The following is a 12564-nucleotide window of genomic DNA, read 5'->3' as shown; positions in this document are numbered from 1 at the left end:
CAGTGGTCACTCCTGGTCATTTTTGGAGATTTTTTTGACCCCTCTTTCAATGAGTGACCACTCCAATGTCCATCTGTGACCTGGTTGGTCAGTGGTCACTCAGTGGTCACTCAGTGGTCACTCAGCGGTCACTCAGCGGTCACTCCTGGTCACTTTTTACCCTCCCCCCCCCCAGATTTTTACGACCCGCAGCGCGACGCCGCCCCCGCTCACCGCTCGGACTGTCCGTGCTGCCGGCCGGAGCCGGGCTGGACACGCGAGGAGGAGGAGGGACAGGCCAAAACCGGGGATGAAGGCCACGAGGATGATGATGATGGAGGAGGTGATGAAGGCCACGAGGAAGAGGAGGGAGAGGCCAAAAGTGAAGATGAAGGCCACGAGGATGATGATGATGGAGGTGATGATGATGATGATGGAGGTGATGATGATGATGGAGGAGGTGGTGATGAAGGCCCCGAGGATGGTGGTGATGATGATGATGATGGAGGAGGGGATGAAGATTAAAGGAGGATGAAGAGGAGGAGGAAGGTGGGGAGGAAGACGATGAAGAATTTTGGGTCGGAAAAAAACCCAAAACTGATTTTTTCGGACCATGATGATGAAGATGATGAAGGTGAAGATGATGAAGATGAAGAATTTCGGGTCAAAAAAAGCCCAAAATGGGACTTTGGGTCTCCATGACGATGATGATGAAGATGAGGAGGAGGAGGATGATGATGAAGATGAAGAATTTTGGGTCGAAAAAAGCCCAAAATTGATTTTTTTGGACCATGGTGATGATGATGATGATGATGAAGGTGAGGATGATGAAGATGAAAAATTTTGGGTCGAAAAAAGCCCAAAATTGATTTTTTTGGACCATGACGATGAAGACGATGAAGGTGAAGATGATGAAGATGAAAAATTTTGGGTCAAAAAAAGCAGAAAACAGATTTTTTTTTTTTTTTCCATGATGATGATGATGAAGATGATGAAGAATTTTGGGTCGAAAAAAAACCCAAAATGGGACTTTGGGTCTCCATGATGATGAAGATGATGATGAAGATGAAGAATTTTGGGTCAAAAAAGCCCAAAATGGATTTTTTTGGACCATGATGATGATGATGATGATGAAGGTGAGGATGATGAAGATGAAAAATTTTGGGATAAAAAAAACCCAAAATTGATTTTTTTTTCCCATGATGAAGATGATGAAGATGATGATGGTGATGATGAAGATGAAGAATTTTGGGTCGAAAAAAGCCCAAAATGGATTTTTTCGCACCATGATGATGAAGATGATGAAGGTGAAGATGATGAAGACGAAAAATTTTGGGTCAAAAAAAGCCCAAAATAGATTTTTTTTGGACCATGGTGATGAAGGTGAAGATGATGAAGACGAAAAATTTTTGGTCAAAAAAAGCAGAAAACAAATTTTTTTTTTTTTTCCATGAAGATGATGATGAAGATGATGAAGAATTTTGGTTTAAAAAAAACCCAAAACGGGACTTTGAGTCTTCATGACGATGAAGATGAAGGTGAAGATGAAGAATTTTGGGATGAAAAAAAACCCAAAATGGATTTTTTTGGACCATGATGATGATGATGATGATGAAGGTGAGGATGATGAAGATAAAAAATTTTGGGATGAAAAAAAAACCAAAATAGATTTTTTTTTTTTCCGTGATGAAGATGATGAAGATGATGAAGATGATGATGGTGATGATGAAGAATTTTGGGTCGAAAAAAACCCAAAATGGGACTTGGGGTCTCCATGATGACGAAGATGATGATGAAGATGAAGAATTTCGGGTCAAAAAAAATCCCAAAATGGATTTTTTTGGACCATGATGATGATGATGAAGATGAAGGTGAGGATGATGAAGATGAAGAATTTTGGGATGAAAAAAAAACCAAAATAGATTTTTTTTTTTTCCGTGATGAAGATGATGAAGATGATGATGGTGATGATGAAGATGAAGAATTTTGGGTCGAAAAAAACCCAAAATTGATTTTTTTGGACCATGACGATGAAGATGATGAAGGTGAAGATGATGAAGACGAAAAATTTTGGGTCAAAAAAAGCCCAAAACAGATTTTTATTTTTTTTTCCATGAGGATGATGATGAAGATGATGAAGAATTTTGGGTCAAAAAAAACCCAAAATGGGACTTTGGGTCTCCATGATGATGATGATGAAGGTGAGGATGATGAAGAGGAAAAATTTTGGGTTGGAAAAAACCCAAAATGGATTTTTTTGGACTATGGTGATGATGATGATGATGAAGAATTTTGGGTCAAAAAAAAACCAAAATGGATTTTTTTTTGACCATGGTGATGATGATGAAGAAGATGAAGATTTTTGGTTTAAAAAAAACCCAAAACGGGACTTTGAGTCTTCATGACGATGAAGATGAAGGTGAAGATGAGGAAGATGAAGAATTTTGGGTTGAAAAAAACCCAAAATTGATTTTTTTGGACCATGATGAAGATGATGAAGGATTTTGGGTCAAAAAAACCCCAAAATGGGACTTTGGGTCTCCATGACAATGAAGATGATGAAGAATTTTGGGTCGGAAAAAAACCCAAAATTGATTTTTTTGGACCATGACGATGAAGATGATGAAGGTGAAGATGATGAAGATGAAGAATTTTGGGTCGAAAAAAACCCAAAATTGATTTTTTCAGACCATGATGATGAAGATGATGAAGGTGAAGATGATGAAGACGAAAAATTTTGGGTCGAAAAAAACCCAAAATGGGACTTTGGGTCTCCATGACGATGAAGATGAAGATGAGGAGGAGGAGGATGATGATGAAGATGAAGAATTTTGGGTCGAAAAAAACCCAAAATGGATTTTTTTGGACCATGATGATGAAGATGATGATGATGAAAATGGTGAGGATGATGAAGATGAAAAATTTTGGGATGAAAAAAAACCCCAAAATGGATTTTTTCGGACCATGATGATGAAGATGATGAAGGTGAAGATGATGAAGAATTTTGGGTCAAAAAAAGCCCAAAACAGATTTTTTTTTTTTTTTTCCATGAGGATGATGATGAAGATGATGAAGAATTTTGGGTGAAAAAAAACCCAAAATGGGACTTTGGGTCTCCATGATGATGAAGATGAGGAGGAGGATGAATATGAAGAATTTTGGGTCAAAAAAACCCAAAATGGATTTTTTTGATGATGATGATGATGATGATGAGGAAGATGAAGAATTTTGGGTAAAAAAAAATCCCCAAAATTTATTTTTGGTCCTCCATAATGATGATGATGAAGGTGAAGATGATGAAGAATTTTGGGTCAAAAAAAACCCAAAACGGGACTTTGGGTCTCCATGATGATGAAGATGAAGGTGAGGATGATGAAGATGAAAAATTTTGGGTTGAAAAAAACCCAAAATGGATTTTTTTGGACTATGGTGATGAGGATGATGAAGAATTTTGGGTCAAAAAAAAACCAAAATGGATTTTTTTTATCATGATGATGATGAAGATGATAATGAGGAAGATGAAGAATTTTGGGTCAAAAAAAACCCAAAATTGATTTTTTTGGACCATGACGATGAAGATGATGAAGGTGAAGATGATGAAGATGAAGAATTTTGGGTCGAAAAAAACCCAAAATGGGACTTTGGGTCTCCATGATGATGAAGATGATGATGGTGATGATGAAGAATTTTGGGTCGAAAAAAGCCCAAAATGGATTTTTTTGGACCATGGTGATGATGATGATGAGGAAGATGAAGAATTTTGGGTCAAAAAAAGCCCGAAACGGGACTTTGGGTCTCCATGATGATGAAGATGATGAAGATGATGAAGATTTTGGGTCGAAAAAAGCCGAAAACGGGTCCTTGCTGCCGCCCCTCCCCCACCCTGAGCCTTCCTCCCTCCCCTCCTCCCCCTCGCCCCTCCCCCAATAAAGCCCCGCCCCCAATGTCCAGTTTGGTCACTCCTTGACCCCCACGATGACCAATGTCCAGTTTGACCTTTGACCCCATGATGACCAATGTCCAGTTTGACCTTTGACCCCCCACTATGACCAATGTCCAGTTTGACCTTTGACCCCACCATGACCAATGTCCAGTTTGACCCTTGACCCCATGATGACCAATGTCCAGTTTGACCTTTGACCCCCACGATGACCAATGTCCAGTTTGACCCTTGACCCCTCAATGACCAATGTCCAGTTTGACCTTTGACCCCCACAATGACCAATGTCCAGTTTGACCTTTGACCCCATGATGACCAATGTCCAGTTTGACCTTTGACCCCCCACGATGACCAATGTCCAGTTTGGAAGGTTCTCCATGGTTTCAATGACCAAAAACCCAATTTTAGACGATTCAATGACCCCAAAACTTAATTTTTTAGAGTTTTCCACGACCTTGAAGACCAAAACCCAACTTTGGAAGGTTCTCCATTATTTTAATGACCAAAACCCCAAATTTTGGTCATTCAATGACCTAAAAACCCAGCTTTGGAAGGTTCTCCATGACCTCGATGACCAAAACCCAACTTTTTAGAGTTCTCCATGATTTTAATGACCAAAAACTCAAATTTTGAGTATTCAATGACCTCAAACCTCAACTTTTTTAGAGTTCTCCACCACCCTCATGACCAAAACCCAACTTTTGGCCGCTCCACACCCCAAGTCCAACTTTGGAGCGTTCTCCTGGGTTCCAATGGCCGAACCCCGGCTCTGGGGGCTGACCACGCCCCCGATGACCACTGTCCACCCCGGGGGGGTTCACCTTGACCTTGATGACCCAAACTCAACTTTGGAAGGTTCTCCATTATTTTAATGACCCAAAACCCAATTTTAGACAATTCAATGACCTAAAAACCCAACTTTTGGAAGTCTTCCATGACCTCGATGACCAAAACCCAACTTTGGAAGGTTCTCCATGACCTTGATGACCAAAACCCAACTTTGGAAGGTTCTCCATGATTTTAATGACCAAAATTCCAATTTTAGACAATTCAATGACCTAAAAACCCAACTTTTAGAAATTTTCCTTGACCTTGATGACCAAAACCCAACTTTGGAAGGTTTTCCATGACCTCGATGACCAAAACCCAACTTTTGGATTTCCTCTTTGGTTTTGATGACCCAAACCCAACTTTTTAGAGTTCTCCATGATTTTAATGACCAAAAACTCAAATTTTGAGTATTCATTGACCAAAAACTCAACTTTTTAGAGTTTTCCATGACCTTGATGACCAAAACCCAACTTTGGAAGGTTCTCCATTATTTTAATGACCAATTCCCAACTTTTGGATTTCATCTTTGGTTTTGATGGCCCAAACCCAACTTTGGAAGGTTCTCCATGACCTCGATGACCAAAACCCAACTTTTTAGAGTTCTCCATGATTTTAATGACCAAAAACTCAAATTTTGAGTATTCAATGACCTCAAACCTCAACTTTTTTAGAGTTCTCCACCACCCTCATGACCAAAACCCAACTTTGGAAGGTTCTCCATTATTTTAATGACCAAAAACTCAAATTTTGAGTATTCATTGACAAAAAACTCAACTTTTTAGAGTTTTCCACAACCTTGATGACCAAAACCCAACTTTGGAAGGTTCTCCATGATTTTAATGACCAAAAACCCAAATTTTGGTCATTCAATGACCAAAAACCCAACTTTGGAAGGTTCTCCACGACCTTGATGACCCAAACCCAACTTTGGAAGGTTCTCCACGACCTCGATGACCAAAACCCAACTTTTTAGAGTTCTCCATGATTTTAATGACCAAAAACTCAAATTTTGAGTATTCAATGACCTCAAACCTCAACTTTTTTTAGAGTTCTCCACCACCCTCATGACCAAAACCCAACTTTTGGCCACTCCACACCCCAAGTCCAACTTTGGAGCGTTCTCCTGGGTTCCAATGGCCGAACCCCGGCTCTGGGGGCTGACCACGCCCCCGATGACCACTGTCCACCACGGGGGGGTTCACCTTGACCTTGATGACCCAAACCCAACTTTGGAAGGTTCTCCATTATTTTAATGACCAAAAACCCAATTTTAGACAATTCAATGACCAAAAACCCAACTTTTGGAAGTTTTCCATGACCTTGATGACCAAAACCCAACTTTTGGGTTTCCTCTTTGGTTTTGATGACCCAAACCCAACTTTTTAGAGTTCTCCATGATTTTAATGACCAAAAACTCAAATTTTGAGTATTCATTGACCAAAAACTCAACTTTTTAGAGTTTTCCATGACCTTGATGACCAAAACCCAACTTTGGAAGGTTCTCCATGATTTTAATGACCAAAAACCCAAATTTTGGTCATTCAATGACCAAAAACCCAATTTTGGAAGGTTCTCCATGACCTCGATGACCCAAACCCAACTTTGGAAGGTTCTCCACGACCTCGATGACCAAAACCCAACTTTTTAGAGTTCTCCATGATTTTAATGACCAAAAGCTCAAATTTTGAGTATTCATTGACCAAAAACTCAACTTTTTAGAGTTTTCCATGACCTTGATGACCAAAACCCAACTTTGGAAGGTTCTCCATTATTTTAATGACCAAAAACCCAAATTTTGGTCATTCAATGACCAAAACCCAACTTTGGAAGGTTCTCCACGACCTCGATGACCAAAACCCAACTTTTTAGAGTTCTCCATGATTTTAATGACCAAAAACTCAAATTTTGAGTATTCATTGACCTCAAACCTCAACTTTTTTAGAGTTCTCCACCACCCTCATGACCAAAACCCAACTTTTGGCCACTCCACACCCCAAGTCCAACTTTGGAGCGTTCTCCTGGGTTCCAATGGCCGAACCCCGGCTCTGGGGGCTGACCACGCCCCCGATGACCACTGTCCACCCCGGGGGGGTTCACCTTGACCTTGATGACCCAAACCCAACTTTGGAAGGTTCTCCATTATTTTAATGACCGAAAACCCAATTTTAGACAATTCAATGACCTAAAAACCCAAGTTTTGGAAGTCTTCCATGACCTTGATGACCAAAACCCAACTTTTGGATTTCCTCTTTGGTTTTGATGACCCAAACCCAACTTTGGAAGGTTCTCCATTATTTTAATGACCAAAAACTCAAATTTTGAGTATTCATTGACCAAAAACTCAACTTTTTAGAGATTTCCATGACCTTGATGACCAAAACCCAACTTTGGAAGGTTCTCCATGATTTTAATGACCAAAAACCCAAATTTTGGTCATTCAATGACCAAAAATCCAACTTTGGAAGTCTTCCATGACCCTGATGACCAAAACCCAACTTTGGAAGGTTCTCCACGACCTCGATGACCAAAACCCAACTTTTTAGAGTTCTCCATGATTTTAATGACCAAAGTCCCAAATTTTGAGTATTCAATGACCTCAAACCTCAACTTTTTTAGAGTTCTCCACCACCCTCATGACCAAAACCCAACTTTTGGCCACTCCACACCCCAAAGTCCAACTTTGGAGCGTTCTCCTGGGTTCCAATGGCCGAACCCCGGCTCTGGAGGCTGACCACGCCCCCGATGACCACTGTCCACCCCGGGGGGGTTCACCTTGACCTTGATGACCCAAACCCAACTTTGGAAGGTTCTCCATTATTTTAGTGACCAAAAACCCAATTTTAGACAATTCAATGACCTAAAAACCCAACTTTTGGAAGTTTTCCATGACCTTGATGACCAAAACCCAACTTTAGAAGGTTCTCCATGATTTTAATGACCAAAACCCAACTTTGGAAGGTTCTCCATTATTTCAATATCCAAAACTCAACTTTTGGATTTCCTCTTTGGTTTTGATGACCCAAACCAATTTTTTTGACACTTCTCCATGATTTTAATGACCAAAAACCCAACTTTGGTTGGTTCAATGACCAAAATCCCAAATTTTGAGTGTTCAATGACCTCAAAACCCAACTTTGGAAGGTTCTCCATTATTTTAATGACCAAAAACCCAATTTTAGACAATTCAATCACCTAAAAACCCAACTTTTGGAAGTCTTCCATGACCTTCATGACCAAACCCCAAATTTAGAAGTTTCTCCATTATTTTTATGACCAAAACCCAAGTTTTGGTCGTTCAATGACCAAAAACCCAACTTTGGAAATTTTTCATGACCTTGATGACCAAAACCCAACTTTTGAGCATTCTCTTTGGTTTTGATAACCCAAACCCAACTTTGGAAGGTTCTCCATTATTTTAATGACCAAAAAGTCAACTTTTGAGTATTCATTGACCAAAAACTCAACTTTTTAGTGTTTTCCACGACCTTGATGACCAAAACCCAACTTTGGAAGGTTCTCCATTATTTTAATGACCAAAACCCAACTTTGGAAGGTTCTCCACGACCTCGATGACCAAAACCCAACTTTTTAGAGTTCTCCATGATTTTAATGACCAAAAACTCAAATTTTGCGTATTCATTGACCTCAAAACCCAACTTTGGAAGGTTCTCCATTATTTTAGTGACCAAAAACCCAATTTTAGACAATTCAATGACCTAAAAACCCAACTTTTGGAAGTCTTCCATGACCTTGATGACCAAACCCCAAATTTAGAAGTTTCTCCATTATTTTAATGACCAAAACCCAACTTTTGGATTTCCTCTCTGGTTTTGATGACCCAAACCCAACTTTGGAAGGTTCTCCATGACCTCGATGACCAAAACCCAACTTTGGAAGGTTCTCCATGATTTTAATGACCAAAAACTCAAATTTTGAGTATTCATTGACCAAAAACTCAACTTTTTAGAGTTTTCCACGACCTTGATGACCAAAACCCAACTTTGGAAGGTTCTCCATTATTTTAATGACCAATTCCCAACTTTTGGATTTCCTCTTTGGTTTTGATGACCAAAACCCAACTTTGGAAGGTTCTCCACGACCTCGATGACCAAAACCCAACTTTTTAGAGTTCTCCATGATTTTAATGACCAAAAACTCAAATTTTGAGTATTCATTGACCAAAAACTCAACTTTTTAGAGATTTCCATGACCTTGATGACCAAAACCCAACTTTGGAAGGTTCTACACGACCTCGATGACCAAAACCCAACTTTTTAGAGTTCTCCATGATTTTAATGACCAAAAACTCAAATTTTGAGTATTCAATGACCTCAAACCTCAACTTTTTTAGAGTTCTCCACCACCCTCATGACCAAAACCCAACTTTTGGCCACTCCACACCCCAAGTCCAACTTTGGAGCGTTCTCCTGGGTTCCAATGGCCGAACCCCGGCTCTGGGGGCTGACCACGCCCCCGATGACCACTGTCCACCACGGGGGGGTTCACCTTGACCTTGATGACCCAAACCCAACTTTGGAAGGTTCTCCATTATTTTAATGACCAAAACCCCAATTTTAGACAATTCAATGACCTAAAAACCCAACTTTGGAAGGTTCTCCATGACCTCGATGACCAAAACCCAACTTTGGAAGGTTCTCCATGATTTTAATGACCAAAAACTCAAATTTTGAGTATTCATTGACCAAAAACTCAACTTTTTAGAGTTTTCCATGACCTTGATGACCAAAACCCAACTTTGGAAGGTTCTCCATTATTTTAATGACCAAAACCCAACTTTGGAAGGTTCTCTATGATTTTAATGACCAAAAACCCAAATTTTGGTCATTCAATGACCAAAAACCCAACTTTGGAAGGTTCTCCACGACCTCGATGACCAAAACCCAACTTTTTAGAGTTCTCCATGATTTTAATGACCAAAAACTCAAATTTTGAGTATTCAATGACCTCAAACCTCAACTTTTTTAGACTTCTCCACCACCCTCATGACCAAAACCCAACTTTTGGCCACTCCACACCCCAAGTCCAACTTTGGAGCGTTCTCCTGGGTTCCAATGGCCGAACCCCGGCTCTGGGGGCTGACCACGCCCCCGATGACCACTGTCCACCCCGGGGGGGTCGGCCCTGAGCCCCCCGGAGCCCCCCTAGATGCGGAAGCTCTCGGCTTTGCCGTCGATGTGCCGCAGCCGCAGGTAGACGTCGGTGCCGACGCCCTGCAGGGACTGGAGCACCAGGGAACCCCCCAGGTACTCGGCGTAGGCGCGCGACGTCGGCAGCCCGAAGCCGAACCTGGGAGCACCGAAAAATTGCCGAAATTTTCGTTTGAATTGCCGGAATCCTTGAATTGCTATAAAATGCCCCAAAATCCCACAAAAAAAAACCCCAAAATTGAAGCTGGGGAGGTAGAAAAATTCCCAAATGTGTTCCTAAAATATCTAAAAATTCCTGTAATAAAATACCTAAAAAATAAAATACCTAAAATCCTATAAAATTCATTAAATCCCGTAAAATACCTTAAAAATCTGAAATCCTCACCAAAAACCCCAAAATCCCATAATTTACCCCAAAATCAAACCTGGAAGGGGGAAGAAAAACCAAAAATTCTCCCATGTGACCCCAAAATATCCCAAAATTTTCATTAAATTGCTCAAATCCTGTAAAAATTCTTAAATTCCTATAAAATATCCAAAATCCCACAAAAAAAAAGCCAGAATTGAAGCTGAGGAGGCAGAAAAAATTCCCAAATTTGTCCTTAAAATATCCCAAAATTCTTGTAATAAAATACCTAAAATCCCATAAAATTCTTTAAATATTTTTTAAAAAAAAACCAAAATTTTCATAAAATTTCTCAAATCCCATAAAACACCCCAAAAAACCCAAATCCTCACCAAAACCCCAAAATCCCATAATTTAAGCCCACAGCTGAATCTGAGGAGAAGAAAAATCAAAATTTCTCCAATGTGTCCTTAAAATATCCCAAAATTTTCATTAAACTACTCAAATCCTGTAAAAGTCCTTAAATTGTTATAAAACGCCCCAAATCCCACAAAAAAAAACCCAAAATTGAAGCTGGGGAGGCAGAAAAAGTTCCCAAATTTGTCCTTAAAATATCCCAAAATTCCTGTAATAAAATACCTAAAATCCCATAAATTTCTTTAAATATTTTAAAAAAAAAAAACAAAATTTTCATAAAATTTCTCAAATCCCATAAAACACCCCAAAAAACCCAAATCCTCACCAAAACCCCAAATCCCATAATTTAAGCCCACAGCTGAATCTGAGGAGAAGAAAAATCAAAATTTCTCCAATGTGTCCTTAAAATATCCCAAAATTTTCGTTAAATTACTCAAATCCTGTAAAAGTCCTTAAATTGTTATAAAACGCCCCAAATCCCACAAAAAAAACCCCAAAATTGAAGCTGGGGAGGCAGAAAAATTCCCAAATGTGTCCCTAAAATATCTAAAAATTCCTGTAATAAAATACCTAAAAAATAAAATACCTAAAATCCTATAAAATCCATTAAATCCCTTAAAATACCCTAAAAAACCCAAATCCTCACCAAAACCCCAAAATCCCATAATTTAAGCCCACAGCTGAATCTGAGGAGAAGAAAAATCAAAATTTCTCCAATGTGTCCCTAAAATATCCCAATATTTTCATAAAATTGCTCAAATCCTGTAAAAATCCTTAAATTCCTATAAAATATCCAAAATCCCACAAAAAAAAAAGCCAAAATTGAAGCTGGGGAGGTAGAAAAATTCCCAAATGTGTTCGTAAAATATCTCAAAATTCCTGTAATAAAATACCTAAAAAATAAAATACCTAAAATCCTATAAAATTCCTCAAATCCCATAAAATACCCAAAAAACCCAAATCCTCACCAAAAACCCCAAATCCCATAATTTACCCCAAAATCGAACCTGGAAGGGGGAAGAAAAACCAAAAATTCTCCAATGTGTCCCCAAAATATTCCAAAATTTTCATAAAATTACCCAAATCTTGTAAAAATCCTATAAAAAAAAATCCCAAATTTCACCCAAAATCCCCTCAAACCCAACCCTGGGGATGTCCCAATTTTTCTGGGGTGTGTCCCCAAATTTTTGGGGCGTGTCCCCAAATTTTGGGGGGATCCCAAATTTTGGGAAAGGTCCCTGAGGTGCCCTGAAACCCCAAAATCTCCCCAAAATTCCCCCCAAAATCCCCCAAATTTCCCCTTTTAGAACCCCTTGAAGACCCCAAATCCCCTCAAACCCCCCCAAACCCAACCCTTGTGGTGTCCCAAATTTTTGGGGTGTGTCCCCAAATTTTTTGGGATGTCCCAAATTTTGGAGGGGGGTCCCAGGGATGCCCTCAACCCCTCAAAATCCCCCCAAAATCCCCCCAAATTCCCCCTTTTAGAACCCCTTAAAGACCCCAAATCCCCTCAAAACCCCTCCCAATCCCAACCCTGGCGATATCCCAATTTTTTTGGGGTCTGTCCCCAAATTTTCAGGAGTGTCTCCCCAAATTTTTTGGGGGCTCCCCAAATTTTCATGAGGATTCCCAGGGGTGCCCTAAACCCCCCAAAATCCACCCAAAATCCCCGCAAATTCCCCCTTTAAAACCCCTCAAACCCCCCCAAACCCAACCGTGGTGTCCCAAATTTTTTTAGGTGTGTCCCCAAATTTTCAGGAGTGTCTCCCCAAATTTTTTGAGATGTCCCAAATTTTGGGGAGGGAATCCCAGGGGTGCCCTCAACCCCTCAAAATCCCCCCAAAATCCCCCCAAATTCCCCCCTTTTAGAACCCCTTAAAGAC

General features: G+C 39.9%; 4 long non-coding RNA genes across 12 annotated transcripts; 3 read left to right on the top strand and 1 right to left on the bottom strand.

Moving 5' to 3' along the window:
• Positions 1-414: 414 nt before the first annotated feature.
• Positions 415-3804, top strand: LOC130262973 (uncharacterized). Of its 7 annotated transcripts, XR_008842223.1 has the most exons (6): positions 415-797; positions 968-1115; positions 1224-1362; positions 1518-1596; positions 2807-3408; positions 3567-3804. It is a non-coding gene; the product is annotated as an uncharacterized LOC130262973 (long non-coding RNA). The 7 variants fall into 7 exon arrangements; XR_008842220.1 differs by having other exon boundaries at positions 415-1115; positions 3046-3408; XR_008842218.1 differs by having other exon boundaries at positions 415-1115.
• Positions 3805-4766: 962 nt separating this feature from the next.
• Positions 4767-6887, bottom strand: LOC130262978 (uncharacterized). 2 transcript variants are annotated; one of them, XR_008842229.1, is made up of 3 exons: positions 6372-6887; positions 5811-6331; positions 4767-4898 (listed from the first exon to the last, which is right to left on the bottom strand). It is a non-coding gene; the product is annotated as an uncharacterized LOC130262978 (long non-coding RNA). The 2 variants fall into 2 exon arrangements; XR_008842228.1 differs by lacking the exon at positions 4767-4898 and adding an exon at positions 5301-5321.
• On the top strand, positions 6191-7958 carry LOC130263002 (uncharacterized). Of its 2 annotated transcripts, XR_008842258.1 has the most exons (4): positions 6191-6248; positions 6882-7144; positions 7557-7668; positions 7892-7958. It is a non-coding gene; the product is annotated as an uncharacterized LOC130263002 (long non-coding RNA). The 2 variants fall into 2 exon arrangements; XR_008842257.1 differs by lacking the exon at positions 7557-7668 and having other exon boundaries at positions 7892-7932.
• A 318-nt stretch (positions 7959-8276) lies between these two features.
• Positions 8277-9612, top strand: LOC130262995 (uncharacterized). Its single transcript, XR_008842249.1, has 3 exons — positions 8277-8415; positions 8759-9362; positions 9554-9612. It is a non-coding gene; the product is annotated as an uncharacterized LOC130262995 (long non-coding RNA).
• Positions 9613-12564: the final 2952 nt, after the last annotated feature.

The sequence above is a fragment of the Oenanthe melanoleuca genome, chromosome 25 (assembly GCF_029582105.1).
Source record: "Oenanthe melanoleuca isolate GR-GAL-2019-014 chromosome 25, OMel1.0, whole genome shotgun sequence".
NCBI lineage: Eukaryota > Metazoa > Chordata > Aves > Passeriformes > Muscicapidae > Oenanthe > Oenanthe melanoleuca.
This window is presented reverse-complemented; position numbering and strand designations above follow the sequence as displayed.